Here is a 15457-nt window from a genome sequence, read left to right on the forward strand (position 1 = left end):
CCAGGATTAGGGTTTGGCAACACAAAGGTCTGTAGTGCTCTGAATACTTCCAGCAAATCATATAAGAGTTTAATATATTCAGCTCACTGAAGGGCAGCTGTGTCACAGATTGCCTTCCAATGCCTCCCAATTACTTATAACTTCTGGCTTTTGATGACATTAATATGAATGAAATGATAGAAAAATTATCCTTTCTGGAAATTTGATACCAGTCAGTGTTCCAGCTCTACTTTTTTTTGCCAAGGAATTGCTGTTTTTCCCATTTACAGAGATAAGTATGTTCTGATCAAGGCAGAGAATTCACAGAGCAAAGGAGGAGAATGAGAAAAAGTGGTCATTTGCAGCAGTCACTTCAAGAGCTTATACATCAGAACATATATTTAATGGCTTACTTTAGAAGTACTAGGACTCGGAGAATATCTGCAGCTTCCTTTTGTAAGCAGGAAAGGAATCTCCAGGAGTCTGCAAAGGCTGAGGGCACAGGTGAGGGAGTGTGGGCCGAGGAGGGTGGTGGTGCACAGAGTTGAGGATCTCGACTCAGAGGAAGTTACAGAGCTCCAGGGATTCCATCAGTGGGACCAGCTCTCGGGTTTTCTGTGCCTGTCTCTACTGGCACGTAGAGACATCAAAAAGTCAGCTAGCCTTTCCATCTCTGAGCAAGACAGGGTTCTAAACCATGTCGAAATGATAATTTTTGTACCCTTTTCCTGGGTGATCCTTAAATGTCCTATTTATTTAAAGGATGTGGAAAGTCAAACTAGATAATTTGATTCCCTCTTTGCCTTTGCAGCCATAAAAATCTCAAGGGCATAGTGCATAACCTCTTGGATACCATGCATATTAATGCAGTATTTAAATGACGCATAATGTTGAATAGTTGGTATTGAATGATGGGATTTGAAGAAAGTACTAGCTGGCTTTTAAAGATTCCTTACCGTCTTCTGGTCCCTCATATTCTCACTTAAAGCTGTGGAAACCAGGGATAGGTCATTTCTGGAATGTTTATTAGGCCACTGTGTTTCCCAGAAACACTGGTTTGTACAAAATGCAGTAAAATGACAACATCCCAAAGCAGAAGCTATTGGGTTTGGTTTTATCCTGCTCTGGACTTTGCCCTCACTTGGATTAGATTCTCAGACTTCTTCAGGAGGTGGGATGTTTGAAAATCTCAGAGCTCTTCTTGGACTATTTTCAGATAGCAAACAAAATGAATTCACATATGCTTTTCGATTGAATCAACAAACCATCTAACATTAGATGCGTACATAAGCATAGAGTAAGCATCAAATATTGAATACTTATGGAAGAAAACTTTAAAACTGTGAACCTTTGTCTGATAACATTTTTTTTCCTAAAAATTGGAAAAGAACACAATCATTTATTTGTACCACGGGACACTTTGACCTAGTTACAAACACAAGTATTCTCCAAGAGTATAATTTTAAAAACATGGGCTTAGCTATCATAATGGTTAGATAACTAAGAATGTTTGTCTTCAGCCATTTATTTTTGCTTTTGCCTCTTTGACCTTCAGGATCACCCTGCAAACACATACCTGTTTCTTCTCTCTCTGCTCTGGCCTCTTTCATCAACACTGCTTTTCAGGTTTCCCTAGCTCATTAACTACCTTGTTTCTCTGGACAATACCCCAGAGGTATTCGGTGACACTTTTCCTCAGTTGAATCTGTTTCTTCCCCCGGCACATTTTCTTTATCCAAGCAAATCCTTTGCTATCATTTCTCTATCCTCGTGGGTGTCTATACACCTCCTTCGTTTGGTCTGTTAGTGAGGGTACTGTGTACTCCCTTCTCTTGGTCATTAGTGAACCCGCAGAAGGTTCAGGATCACCGGGGGAATCGCTCTTCCGGTTATTTGTATTCAAAACCTCCCTATCGTCAGAGGGACAAGCACCTAGGGGCCTGTATTATTTGAAGACAGAGAAAGGGTTTAACCCACCCTGAGTCCATCTTTGAAGAAACATTTCGTGAAATGTCTCTCTACGTAAATCAGGTACCAAGCTCACGTTGCATTCTAACAGCTGTCTCTATTTCCCTCTGCAGGATTGTATCAGGAGTGTTCACTCCATGGATTATCTAACACTTTTTCATCACAGGATCTCTGTATGAGGTGGATGATGGGGGACTAGCTGTTTGTAAAAATCTCTAGGAGGTTTTCCGGTGGGGGGGGGGTTTCTTCCTCCACCGCCCCACCCTTGTGGGATTCTCAGACAGACGGTGTTCAGTCTCCAGAGGGAAGCCCCTCTTCCTTACCAGCGTCCCTTCCTCGCTGTGCAGCCTCTCTGGCCCCCTGTTCTTCTTCTTACTAGCAGGCCCCAGGAGTGCTGCTTATCTTCTCCTCTTAGTAAGTAGTACCCATCCACTCTCTCCTCCTTGGGGTTTTCCTCTCTCCAAACTCATTCTCGGAGTGGGATGTTTCTTCTTGGCTACCACCTTTCTCATACCCTCCAAACAAGTACATTCGTTAGAGTTTTGCCGTCAGTCACGTGGGCCAAGAGTCTGCTTCATGTAAATAATACACCTGAAGAATTTACAGGGATTCACAGGATCTTACAGACTGATGAGATTGTCACGGAATCCTCACTGGCTCTGTCAAAGGTGTTTTATCTCTGAGAGAGTGGCTCACCCATCATCCCCTCCTGGCCTGTAGTTGGCAAAGACGCACAGATCCATTCTCCAGCGTAGCCCCTCTTCCCAGCACCGTGGCCCCGACGAATGAGGATAGAACGTTAGGTGCATGCCAGTCTAAAGAATCTGGGTCAGTCGCATCTCGGAGAACTTCTGGATTAAAGGATATACACAAAGTGAATAATAACAGTAATTGAATACCATGCACCCATACTGATAATAAACAACCTAGGTCTAAACTTCACATCTTAAATAAGGTGTAATCTAAAATATATTAGATTTTAATGTAAACTTATAAAATATTTAGAAGCAAACATAGGAAAAAAATCTGTGGGACAAATTTGGGCTTGTGAATAGTTCTTCAACATCAAAACCACTGGGAAATACAGGGTGAAAGGTACCTTATCCTCACAACACTGAGGTGGGTTTTGCAGGTGAGAAAACTGAGGTCTGCAGAGGTTAAATCACTTATTCAAGGTCACACAGCTGATGATGGGAAGAGCCAGGATTTGAACCCGGCAGTCAAGCTCCAGAGAACATGCTGTTAATCACTGAACTATACTCCCTGTCTTCCTATGAAAATAATTAGAGATCAATGGAAAGATGTATGTACAAGGACGTTCATCACCATTTTCTTTACAATGGTGAACACTAGAACAACTTTAGTATTGAAAAGCAGAAAATTGGTTAGCTAATTGAGGAGCTATATCCATCCATTGTATTGAAAGTCAGCATCCATTAGAAATGATGCCGTTGAGTTAGGCTGGCAAACGTTTTCTGTCAAGGGCCAGGTAGCGAGGACGTTGGCCTTGCCGGCCATATGGCTACTGTCAAGAGTTCTCCAGTCTGTTTTTGCAGCACAAAGGTGCACAGACAGTGTGGGGACCAGTGTGTGTGGTGTGCTTCAGTGAGATTCAGGATGGTGTCTGAGACAGCTTTTATGTTATTGATGAAAGGACACCTATAAATAAGCCTGGGGAGGCGATCCAGCTTGCTCAGGATAGTAGAGCACAAAAAAGAGCCTGAATCCCCAGTGCATCCCTGAGCCAGTCAGTGCCCCAGTCCTGCCCTGCCCTGCCAACTCCTTGCATGTGAGAAACAAAATCCCTGCCCCCCATATGATTAAGCCTTTATTAGTTGGATTTTTGTAACGCGCATCCAAAAGCATTCCTTAACTCATACAAAATGGAAGGGAAATTAAACATTTACAATTTTTCTTCAGATGAGCCCTGAACTCTCAAAACTTCAGTTTTCTACTTGATGGAACCTAGAATGAAAGACAGTGTAGAGAAACACATCCAAGTTGCACCATACTCGTCTCTTCAGTGAGGGGACTTCATAGGTAATGTTTCTTTCACTTTTCTTTTTTTTTGATGGGGGGGTACGTGGGCCTCTCACTGTTGTGGCCTCTCCCGTTGTGGAGCACAGGCTCCGGACGCGCAGGCTCTAGACGCGCAGGCTCAGCGGCCATGGCTCACGGGCCCAGCCGCTCTGTGGCATGCGGGATCTTCCCGGACCGGGGCACGAACCCGTGTCCGCTGCAAAGGCAGGCAGACTCTCAACCACTGCACCACCAGGGAAGCCCTCACTTCTTTCTTTGTGTATTTTTCTTTTCTTGTCAAACATTTCCAAAGCGATACCTTTTGTAATTACAGAAAAAAAGAAAATAAGAACAGATCTTGTGAAGGAATTCTTGAACTAACTACAAGATGTGAAATGTCAAATCTGTTTACAAATGAAGAAATGGACACAATTATAGAAATAGAGAGCAGACTAGTGGTTTCCAGGGGTTAGAGATGGTGGGGAGTGGGGAGGGGTGTGGTTATAAAGGAGTATCCTAAAGGAACCTTGTGGTGATGGTGGAGTTAAGTATCTTGATTGTTGTGTTGGTTACATGAGACCACAGATGTGATAGAACTGCCTGCAGCTACACACACACACACACACACACACACACACACACGCGTGCGCGTGCATACATATTTAATCAGTGAACTTCGAGTAAGCTCTGTGGCTTGTACCAGGGTTGGTTTCCTGGTTTTGATATCATTATATATAGTGATGCAAGTGTTAACACTGAGCGGAAGCAGGGTGGAGGGTTCACAGGACCCCTCTCTACACTCCTTTGCAACTTCCTTTGAGTTTACAATTATTTCAAAATAAAAAGCATTTTAAAAACCTTAAAAATATAGAAGAAATGGAGGTACAAGGAACTTCATAGTTTAGCCAAAGTCATTTTAGGATCCCTCGTCCTGTTTCTATCTCTTTTAAAAGTGCCTCCAATCCATCCACCAACATGGTGAGCCTTCTTGGGTGTGTAGGTCTTTCCTTGGCATCTGTTGCACTGAAGCTTAGGTGCCAGGAAGATTCCTGAGAAGGAACATGATTCTGAGCTTCTGAGAGCACAAAATACATTGTTTTTTGCTTGTCTTAGGCAAGAACCTTAAAGTAGGAGAATACAGGGCTCCCTTCTTACATCTACAGCCTTCCTGGCTTTATCCCCATAATTCTAAAACAGGAAAGTTAATATCCTAAAATCCCACCTCTCATCCACTTGCGTCTGGCTCTTTGTGACTTCCTAGGTTTCATCCCGTGAATTTGATCAATTAACCCATACTAATGGGAAACATCTGTACGCTGGTCCCGGAAGACTCGCCAAAGCCCTTCTGGAGACAGCATCCCTCCCCCTCCTCCTCTGGATGCCTAACCCCAAGTCACTCAACTAATCTGAATTTCAGGGGTGGGGAGAGGTGGGGTCAGGCTGGTGGGGAACCTATTTTAAACGTTGGCAGACACATCCTGGCCAGTGGGTCTAAAGAGCTATTTGAATTTTCAGGGAAAAAAATGCAGTACGCCGGAAAGGCGCCAGATGGACCGTGAAGCAGTCCACGTAGCCACAGGAGCGATACTGCATGACTAATAGGTGCTCTGCACGCCTTTTGTCAGCGTAAACATCATCTTGTCAGTCTGTTAGGACAATGCAACCTAATAATAATTCAAAGCATTTGTCAAAGGCAGAGATCTTCACACACCTAGGTTTATTGTCAAGACAACGCTGTCAGTGGGCTTTATTTCCATTGTACACATGGAGAAATTGAGGCAGCATTTTACAGAGAAAAAGATGAGCCAGAGTGAGAATTAACCCAGGGGACAGTCTCTATACTTCTTCCCTCTGAGTTTGCTACAAAAATATTATTTACGAATTGTGTGGAATGATGATAGTGCCAAGACCACCGATTCAATCAAGAAACAGCACCTGTGTTGTAGCCCCGTTTATTTTTCACTGACCAGAGGTAGCTCTGAGCAGCAGTTGAAAAGGTGAAAAGTCACCACTTCCCTTAACCATCTCTCGGGCTACCTACTGAAAGCAAAATGTCTGAGAGCTTCTCCTTCTGGCTTTGGTTAGAAGTGCTTCCTTTTCCCAAGCTCTGAGCCTTTTCCCAGAGGACTTCCTGCTTCTTTGCTTAGCTATCTCCAAGCAGACGTGGGCGTGCCATGTTTCCCAAAAGAGTTGCCTAAGACCCAAAAGGTTATTTTAAATAAAAATATACACCCAAACTCATTAAAATAATGGCAGAGGGAAAGTAGGGCAGAAGGCGAGGACCGATGACTGAGAAATGGCCGTTACCATGGTAATAACAGGGTGGGCGGGGCTAATTCTAGCCCCTCAACATTTACTTTAAATCACTGGTTCTCAAATGCTAGGGTGCATCAGAATTACCTGGAGGGCTTGTTAAGACACAGGTATCTGGCCCACCTCCAGATTTGCTAATTCAGTAGGTCCAGAGTGGGATCCTATAATTTGCATTTCTAATAAGTTCCCAGGTCTAGCCTGAGGACCAAATCTGTTTTGCCACAGGTTTTGGTAAGGCCTGCAAGCAATGGTTCTTACACGTGGAACCTTTGCAACTGATTCCATGATAGGAAACACTAACTTTGAACCCCAGTTAAGGGAAATGCTGCCCCCGCGAAAGTAATTTCGTTCTTCTCGTTAGTAGATCTGTATTACAAAAAAGTATACTCAATATTACAGTTTGCATTTCATCAATAAAACTGGGGGATTTTGATTTCCTCCCTTGTTACATAAGTACCCAGATAATATCCTCAATTTTGCCTCTTGGCTCACAAAGCTTAAAATATTTGCTCTCTGGCCCTTTTCAGAAAATATTTGCAGGTCCCTGGTTGAGCAGGTGCTGCGCATCTGGGAATGACTTTGAGGGCCACTGCTCCAAACTGATTTCCTAAACACCCCTTTTACTCCTGGCACAGCTGGCCCTGGCCTATCACACAATGTCCGGAGACACGCTCCTCAGTGTTTATTGTTCCACTCAAGGCAGGGAGTCTGCGGAGCTGAACAGAATGTGGCGAACGCCTTAGCATTTGTATAGAAAAGTAGAGAAAAGGGATTTGAAAAAATATGGTCTTTAGCCCTCAGCAGATTTTACAGGAGGAGAAATTTGTTTTGGGTGTGGTCCCACCTCTTTCTATAAGCCTTGTCTCCTTGGCATCCCAAGAGCTTGGTACTCTGGGGCTTTTCTGACTGTTCAAGGTCCCCAGCTTCTGCCCTCCACGTGGACCCACCCCTCCCCCCCAACACCCACCGCTCGCACCCGAGGCTCTATAATCCCCTCCCAAGCTAAGTGGTGGGTACCTGGTCTGAAGAGTGACTCTTCTGAATTTATAAATCTGTGATTCATTTCAAATATTTGTGGCACATATACTTGCTTCCTTTGTCATTTAATATAGAATTGTATGTTTTAATATATATATATTTTTTGGCCTTGCCATGGGGCACGTGGGATCTTAGTTCCCCGACCAGGGATCGAACCCGTGCCCCCTGCATTGGAAGCTCAGCGTCTTAACCACTGGACCTCCAGGGAAGTCCCTATGTTGTAACATTATTTGGAAATGATTGAAAAATGTCAACTTTTTAAAGAATGTTGACCTTTTTCTTGCCCCCGCTCTCCAGCAGATTTTTGATATTAAAAACTGCTGAAGGTTAAGTTTCCTTTCGTAGCTTGTCTTGAAGAAGGAGCGCCACCCGGCTTCTGCCTACTAATGGAAACCGGAATTTTCTCCAAGAAAAGCTCCGCCATCTTGACTCTCCTAACCAATGAATAAGTCAGCCGGGGTCTTCTTCCAGCCTCTTCCTTGGGCTCAGACTGCAGGAAAACCCTGAGGAAAGCAGAGCGATCTCACAACAGGATGCAGATTGCTTTCGCTATCGTGTTTAGCATGTCCCATGGCAGAAAATTACTCACCGCTTTTCCTTTTCCTTTTTAAATTTGGGCCCACAATTTGGAAGCTCCTGACTTTTGTGAAAGCTGGGAGAGAGTAGTATAGTGTGGTAGTTAAGAGATCTAGAGTCGAAAGACCTAAATCTGAGTCATCACTGAGAGAGTGAGCTCGGGCACAGGGCATGGGTGCTCTTCACACCAGTTCACCATACCTGCAATGGTGTGACATCACAGCTACTCAGAGGTGAGTGCCAGGATTAAAATAGGTAATTTGAAGAGTTTGCAGGACAGTACCTGGCACATAGCTTAGTGAGGGCTCCATAAATTGTAGCTTTGGTGTAAGTTTATATAAAGTACTTTATTAACTGGAAGTTAATAATTTATGCATCTGTGCTCCCCACTAAACCCATCCATCCATCCATTTACTTGATAAATATTTTTGAAGACCTATTATAAGCCAAGCACTCACATGGATTTGGGGGTACAGTGTGAGCAGGCCAGATGAAGCTCCAGCCCTTTCACAGCTACATTTTAGTGGATTGTGGATTCTCAAAGTTGGAGATCCTGTCCATGCTTCTCCATCTTGAGCCCAGGATAGCACTTAACCCAGAATAGATGCTTAAAAAGTACTTATTAAAGAATGACTGGGTAATTGACACCTCTGAAAATGCAGAGTCAGCTGTGGTGAGGCCTCCTCTTGGCTGGGACTTGGCCACCACTTGGAGCACTATCTCTGCGATGTGGTGTTGGACGGAGATCAGAGCTGGGCGTCCTCGGAGCTCTGGTGCAGTCTTGCTCTGGGGGCCGTGCCAGGAACTCTCTTCCCAGGGAGCACAGAGGGGAAGTGATGGCCCCCAGAGAGACGGCGGTCATTCAGAGAATGGTCTTCTTATTAATTGCAGGATGTAATTCCGTACTGAATTCCAAGCGGCAGCAACACATAGATTGTTTTCCTACATAACTCGATGCTCTTTTCATTGCCATGATGAATCGAACTAACTGTTCAGCTCTTAGTGAGTTCTGGGGAGGGAAACACAGTATTAGGCTGCTTTGCACGTTGAGAGGCAGAGAAAGCTTTCAGATTATGGAGCAATTAATTAAAGAACAATCATGAAAATGTTCCTGATAATTCATATCAAGCAGCTACTCACTGTTCCTTTATTATTTCGGATAATATTCATGATTATTGTTTAATTTGTTTTTAATATGGATATAGTTTTATGTAATCCTTTTGTAATTGTGAAGCACTTAGAGGTCCAGGTGCTCTGAGATACTTCTTTATTCAATTATCCAACTTTCAGAAGAATCCCATTATGCAATTAACCCAGCTTATTAACAGACATACATTCTGTGTCTTTATTGCATGTAAATATAACTATAAGCTTATCTGATTTAAATTTTAAGCTTCACAGCAAAAGCCAGATTGCCATCTCTGTGTGAGTCTAACTAATGTTAATGCGTCCATAGCCCCTACTAGGGAAATCTACGAATAGTCAACAAATATTTCTTGGGCAGTTACCTCGTATAAGGTATGGAGTTGGAGTCTGGGGGCTAGGTATACAAAGAAATTTGTCAAGATTTGTTCTGGATCTCTAGGCACTTTTAGTTTTGTTTGGAAAATAAGACAGATAGCATAGAATGCTAACTAATCACATCAGGCAATACGTGTTGAGTGTCAGATGATAAAAACAATTGCTGTAGAAGTTCACAGGAGACGGCAGTCTTGACGGTCACACTGGCTGTGGAAGCCTTGCCCACTTAATCGCGTCCACTTCTTGCAAGTTTGTCCGATGAAATAGAAGGATGGCAGGTTGAGTCTACTCCTTTGCTACTCGAAGTGTGAGCTGAGAACCAACAGCTTCAGGGGCACCTGAAAGTTGGTCAAAAATGCAGAACCCCAGCACTGCCCCAGAGTTTGAATCAGAATCGGCCTTTTAACAAGACCCACCTCCACAGTGATTCACAGAACGTAAGGTTCTTAAGAACATAGCCTGCACACCGATAAATAACTTGCTTTGTACCTGAGTAAAAATTAGACTAATGTTTGCTAATCTCATTCTCACCCCAATTTAAAAAAAAAGAAATTGAAGGAAATCATTCATTCAGCAAGTCTCTATGTACCTTCTGTGTGCTAGACACTTGGTATTTGTTCTGGTTATACTCTAACCATAGGTAGCCCCATTAATTCCAGTGACAGCAGAAGACTCCAAGGTCTGAAAACCAAATATATTCTTAACACTCAGGGATCTTCTCTCATCAACTAGCAAACCTGGGTCACCCCAAGAAGTGGGATAAGTTAGAAACGCCTGCGGGCAAAGGGTGATGCCCAGGGAAGGAGGGACTGTAACATAGGTGACGGCCCTGCAGCAAATACAATTTTGTGTTTGGCTTCCTCCTGTGCTGAATTCTATATCCAACAGCCTACTGGACATTTCAACATGTGTGTGTAACAGCCTTCTTAATCATAAAGCTCCAAAGAGAATTCTTAATTTTCTCTCACAAACCTGTTTTCCCTCTGATCTTCCTCTTCTTGATAAGTGGCACTGCTATCCACCGAGTTAATCAGCCAAAAAGCAGTGATTCTGAGCACTTCAGTTTTCCTAGCCACATTACATCCGATCCACGAGCACTTCCGGTCAATTCCACCTTCAGGACATGATCTTGGAAACGTCCCCTTCAGTTCATCTCCATGGGCACCACCCACCACCTTGCGTCGGGGGCTGTGCTGGTCACCTAAGTTGTCTTCCTACTTCTGCTCTTGTCTGGTCCAATCTCATCTCCATAAGGCAGGGAGCATGGTCTTAGAAAAATGTCAGTCTCTTCATACCATTCATCTGCCCCAAACTCTGATTTCCTGTTTATCTTCAAGTTAGGTTTGACATAGACACACTACCATGTGTAAAATAGATAGCTAGTGGGAACCTGCTGTATAGCACAGGTAGCTCAGCTCAGTGCTCTGTGATGACCTAGATGGGTGGGACGGGGTGGGGGGAAGGAGGTCCAAGAGGGAGGGGATATATGTATACGTATAGCTGATTCAGTTTGTTGTACAGCAGAAACTAATACAACACTGTAAAGCAATTATACTCCAATAAAAAATTAGAATAGAATAAAATAGCAACCAAGAGACCCTGTTTGATCTGGGTCCTGTTGCCCCTCCCCCTTCCCCCACCTCCCACTATGTCCAGTCAAACTGACGTTTTACTTATTATTTCAATGTGCTCAGCTCTTTTCTACCTCAGGACCTTTGCATGTGTTTCCTCTGCCTAGAACGGTCTGCCCGGCTCTTCACATGGTTGCCACAACCTCGTCCTGCAGAGCTCAGAGTAACTGTCCTGCCTCAGAGAGGCTCTCCCTGGAGTTCAACTGGTCAGCAACTCCAGCCCCGTTTATTTATTTTATGGTCCTAATGACAATCTCCAGTCACATTTAAAATTTTTTGTGTGTTTTGCTTATTTGAGTCTGCCTTTCCAAACCCAAGTATCACCCCCCAAGGGCAGAGACCTCATCTCTCTTGTTCATCTCTATTTCCCAACATACAAATGTGTGAATGGATGAAAGTGTAGGTTCTAGATCTGTGTGACTGTATTTTTGTCCTCTTCCAGAGTAAATCTGAAATGCTTCTTTATTTAATGAGCCAACTTTTAGAAGAATCTCGTTATTCAATTAACACAGATGATTAGCACAGGTACCCACATTCTATCTGTGCACACACGTATGTGTAACATGGAGCCAGATACATTTTGCAGGTAGAATAGAGGTTCTAAAATTTAAAGCACTTTAACTGGAAACAGAGTCACCGCATCCCTCACTCAGAACCCCCTCACTCTTGATGTCACACGCAATGCTCACAGCTTTGTTAACTAGTTATCCAGCCTGCAGCAGATTTAAAATAACAGATGAGGAATTTTTGGAGCAAGAGTAATGCCAGTTACAGTATGTGACGATGGGTGGCCTGGCTGTGAGAGAAAAGATAGAAAACGCACAGAGAGGCCACAAGAGGCAGACACTTAGTGGTAATGGACGCTGAGGAATGTGACAGCTCCCGGAGGAGAGCTACTCACTGACATCACAACTCATTACTCACTGTTTGACTCGTGACCCCGAAACGTGGAAAAAAGGCTCAGTCATACCTAAGATACCTCCCCATATGGAGGGAAGTGTGCGCTACATTTAGAAGAGATATCCGTCAAACTTAGTTAAAATAAAACTGCTCTGATGCTTCAAGGTAGCCAACTATCTGGAAAGGATTCTTCTCTAATGATACTGACTAGTGTGGTATTTCGAAGGGCAGCTCTTCTTCTCATAAAAATGATCATCTGACCTGGTTTTCTAGAAGATAATGAAGGGCCTCCCTGTGGGACTTGACTCCTATATCCTTTCTGGAAAATGGCATGAAGTGATGGATGGACTTTTGATTGCAGTTCGAAAAGGCTGCTTCCGCCTTCTCACCATCCCTGGAGAATAGCTGTCGACTGGAAGGGATTCTCAGCAAGCTTCAGCGCTAAGTGCTTACAATACGATTAGGCGGAGTCATAGTTGACTTTTAAACATTTTTCGTTTCTCTTAACCACCCTGTAAGCATTCATTAATTAAGCCTCATCAGGCACTGAGGCGAAAGAATTGCCTCCAGTATCCTGTAGATGAAAACAGTTTGTGGGATACTTCGGCAAGTTCACCTCATGATGCAAAGGAGGGATGGGTCTCCCACAGACCCCCTGCAGTATTTTAAAGCAGGGCTTCTCAGGAGGAGCCTGGTGTTCCTGAAAGGAGCCTATGTTTCCATACATGTAACCCAAAACGTCCCCTGGAGACTAGTTGTTGCCATGCGTGTGGTCTCATCATGTGGACACTGGGAACCGGGGTGGTACACATACTGTGGTACATGCCCCCGTGCTGCTCTCCTGTCTCCTCAGCTGCTCCTACCCTGGGCCACGCGCCATCATTTCTCACCTGGACGCGGGCAGGAGCCTCCTGACAGACCTCCTGCTGCCCCCCTTGCCCCTACAGCCTCTCTCCTCACAGCAGCCCAAGCGATCTTGTAAAATCTGAAATCGGATCAATGCCACCTCCCTGCTTATACCCGCCCCCCCAAGATCCTCACCGCACTTACAATCAAGGTCAGTCTTTTTACCTGGACTTCAAAGCCCTGTGGTGCCTGGTCCTGGCTGCCTCTTGAAAGCCAGCCCCTGCTCGTTACCCTGGCCTCTTTCTCCCTGTTGAACATCGCAGGTCCATTCTCACCTCCAGGCCTTTACATTGGCTGTTGCTCTGATCTTCCCCCGACAGCTTCTTCCCGTCTCAGCTCAGATGTCAGCTCCTCAGAGAGGCTTCTCCTCCAGTCTACAGAGACTGGGGGGCCTATAGGAGCACCACGGTGATTCACAAAATGCATGTTAGTTTGAACATGTTGCTAAAGGCACCATGGGTTTGGGTCATTGGGAATTTTTTTCCCCAGTTTACAGTGGTCCGTGAAAGTGTCTGGCATTAAAATTTGGTCCTGATACTTGAAAAATTGTAAAAAGGATAAATTCCAGTATGAAAGAGAAAATAGCTATGAAATGGGGACACAATTCTTTTTAAAAAGCTACTTGATACTGAAAGTGATTCCACCAGTATATCCTGAGGTTGTTATTAAACATAGATACTTAGAACATTTCTCAAAAGTAATTACGTTCTGACTTTAACGCTGTAGATGTAAATACCTAGCACAGAGTCAAGCATTGATTAATGGTAGTTCCTTGCCCCTCAGCTATGGAAGGACCCGTACTCTACGTTTAGTCCTCAGGGCTTAGAAAAGCTTCACGGCAATCAGGGCCTATAAAGAAGAGAAAATTACTATCAGTCTTACTGCAGGCAATTTAACTATCAGTCAGATTGTGAAAGATAAATGTATCCTATAAAATTTCCATTTGGGGAGCAAATAAGTTTGTTGTGTCAATGAAATGTGAGACTGAAGCGGCAAAAATATTGGATGGTCTCTGGCAAAAAGTGAAAAAGATGCAGAATGTTTTGAAAAGATTAAAAAACCCCAAACGGGGAAAATGTATACTGTGTGATGGGACAGTAATGTGTATAACCACATTGTCTCTCTGAGGGAGTGGGTCCCTGTAACCTGCGATGCTATTGTGTGTGGAGCATCTCCGTGCGTTTGGGAGAAGGACCTGGAAAGGGCGGAACTGCTCTGCACACCTGCAGGGAGAGATGGGGAAAAGAATTCAGAGGGCGGTCCAGGAAGTCAACGGGTGGGACTGAGGAGAGGAGTCTGGGTAAGGGCTGAGGAAAGGGTGGTGAGAAGCCTCCTTGATGGAGACGGTGGACAAAGAATGGCCAAAACGATATTTAAGGACAGGAAGATGTACTGTGGGATGCCCTGTCATTTGACGTATGTTGAACACGTGACCTTTTCTCATGGTCCTCCAACCTTCACTAGAGCTGGCTTTGTATAACGGGGTGTGTGTGTGTGCGTGTGTTGAGTCAGAAGCTGAACTTCTCATCTGTTTAGTAAGACACCAAGTGAAAAAGTGGCCATGAAAACATAAGCCTTTCAGGAATTCAAGGTTTCTTGGCTTTACACTTCCATAGGGAGTTTAGCCTGACCTGATACGGTTCCTAAGAGTCTGGGAAAGCCACAGTGATGTCTGGGTTATGACTCCTTAGAAGCTTCCAGGGGCTTGTGGGCGGGAAGAAGTAGTGAAGGACTTATTTTCGCGCCTCCTTATAATGAAAGCTGTGTGCTCGCTGATGGTAATATTGAACCGGGAAGCCAGAGCTTTTCTCTTATTGTTTACGCATCTTTATTTGGAGGACAGGCTTCAGTGCTGCACACCAACACCGCAACACTTTTCATTCTGGTGTTACTAAATTCCTACCTGGGCGCATGTTCAGGAAAAATAGAAACAGAAATTTAGTTTCATTGAAGAAAATTTCCCTGAGGTGTGATAGGATGATGGTTTCACAAATGTTTGAGAAATAACAGTAAGTGCCAAGCAGAGAGGTGTTGCTTTTTCAAGAAGTCATTGGAATTTGCGACGCTTTGCCAAACTCAACGTGGTATAAAAGGCAGCTGCAACAGATATGAAGTCATCGTATTTTAAATCTGATGCAGTTTATCCCACACAGCACATTTCTATTTAAGTGGGAAAAAAATAGTTTTGAAGTCATCCAGTTAAAGATTCTCCCCTGGGGCAGCACCTGAAAATATTAGAACTCGGGTGGATGAGACGTGAGGGAGGGTCTTCATTTGGGCTTTAGTCTGAATTTCTAGTCTGTGAGTTCCTGTGGTTCTTTATTAAGCCAGCCTGCTGGCTTGAGGCTTGTAATATCTCCAGTTCTCAATGACTTTATTTCATATATATTTTAAATGTGCCCTTTGAACACATTATTATGAAATGTTATATGAGAATGTCAGTCTCCCAATAAAAAGAAAAGCAGGTTTCAGTTTTGAGTTTCGTGTTTGGGAAGATGACTCAGTGACTTGGAGAGAAATCTACTGCTGCGGAAACAAATTTAGTTCTGAAAGAACAGGCTGCAGTTATAGCTCCTTTCCTCTAGGAAGAAATCCTTCTGTTTCCT

Source organism: Phocoena sinus, chromosome 14, assembly GCF_008692025.1.
Source record: "Phocoena sinus isolate mPhoSin1 chromosome 14, mPhoSin1.pri, whole genome shotgun sequence".
Taxonomy (NCBI): domain Eukaryota; kingdom Metazoa; phylum Chordata; class Mammalia; order Artiodactyla; family Phocoenidae; genus Phocoena; species Phocoena sinus.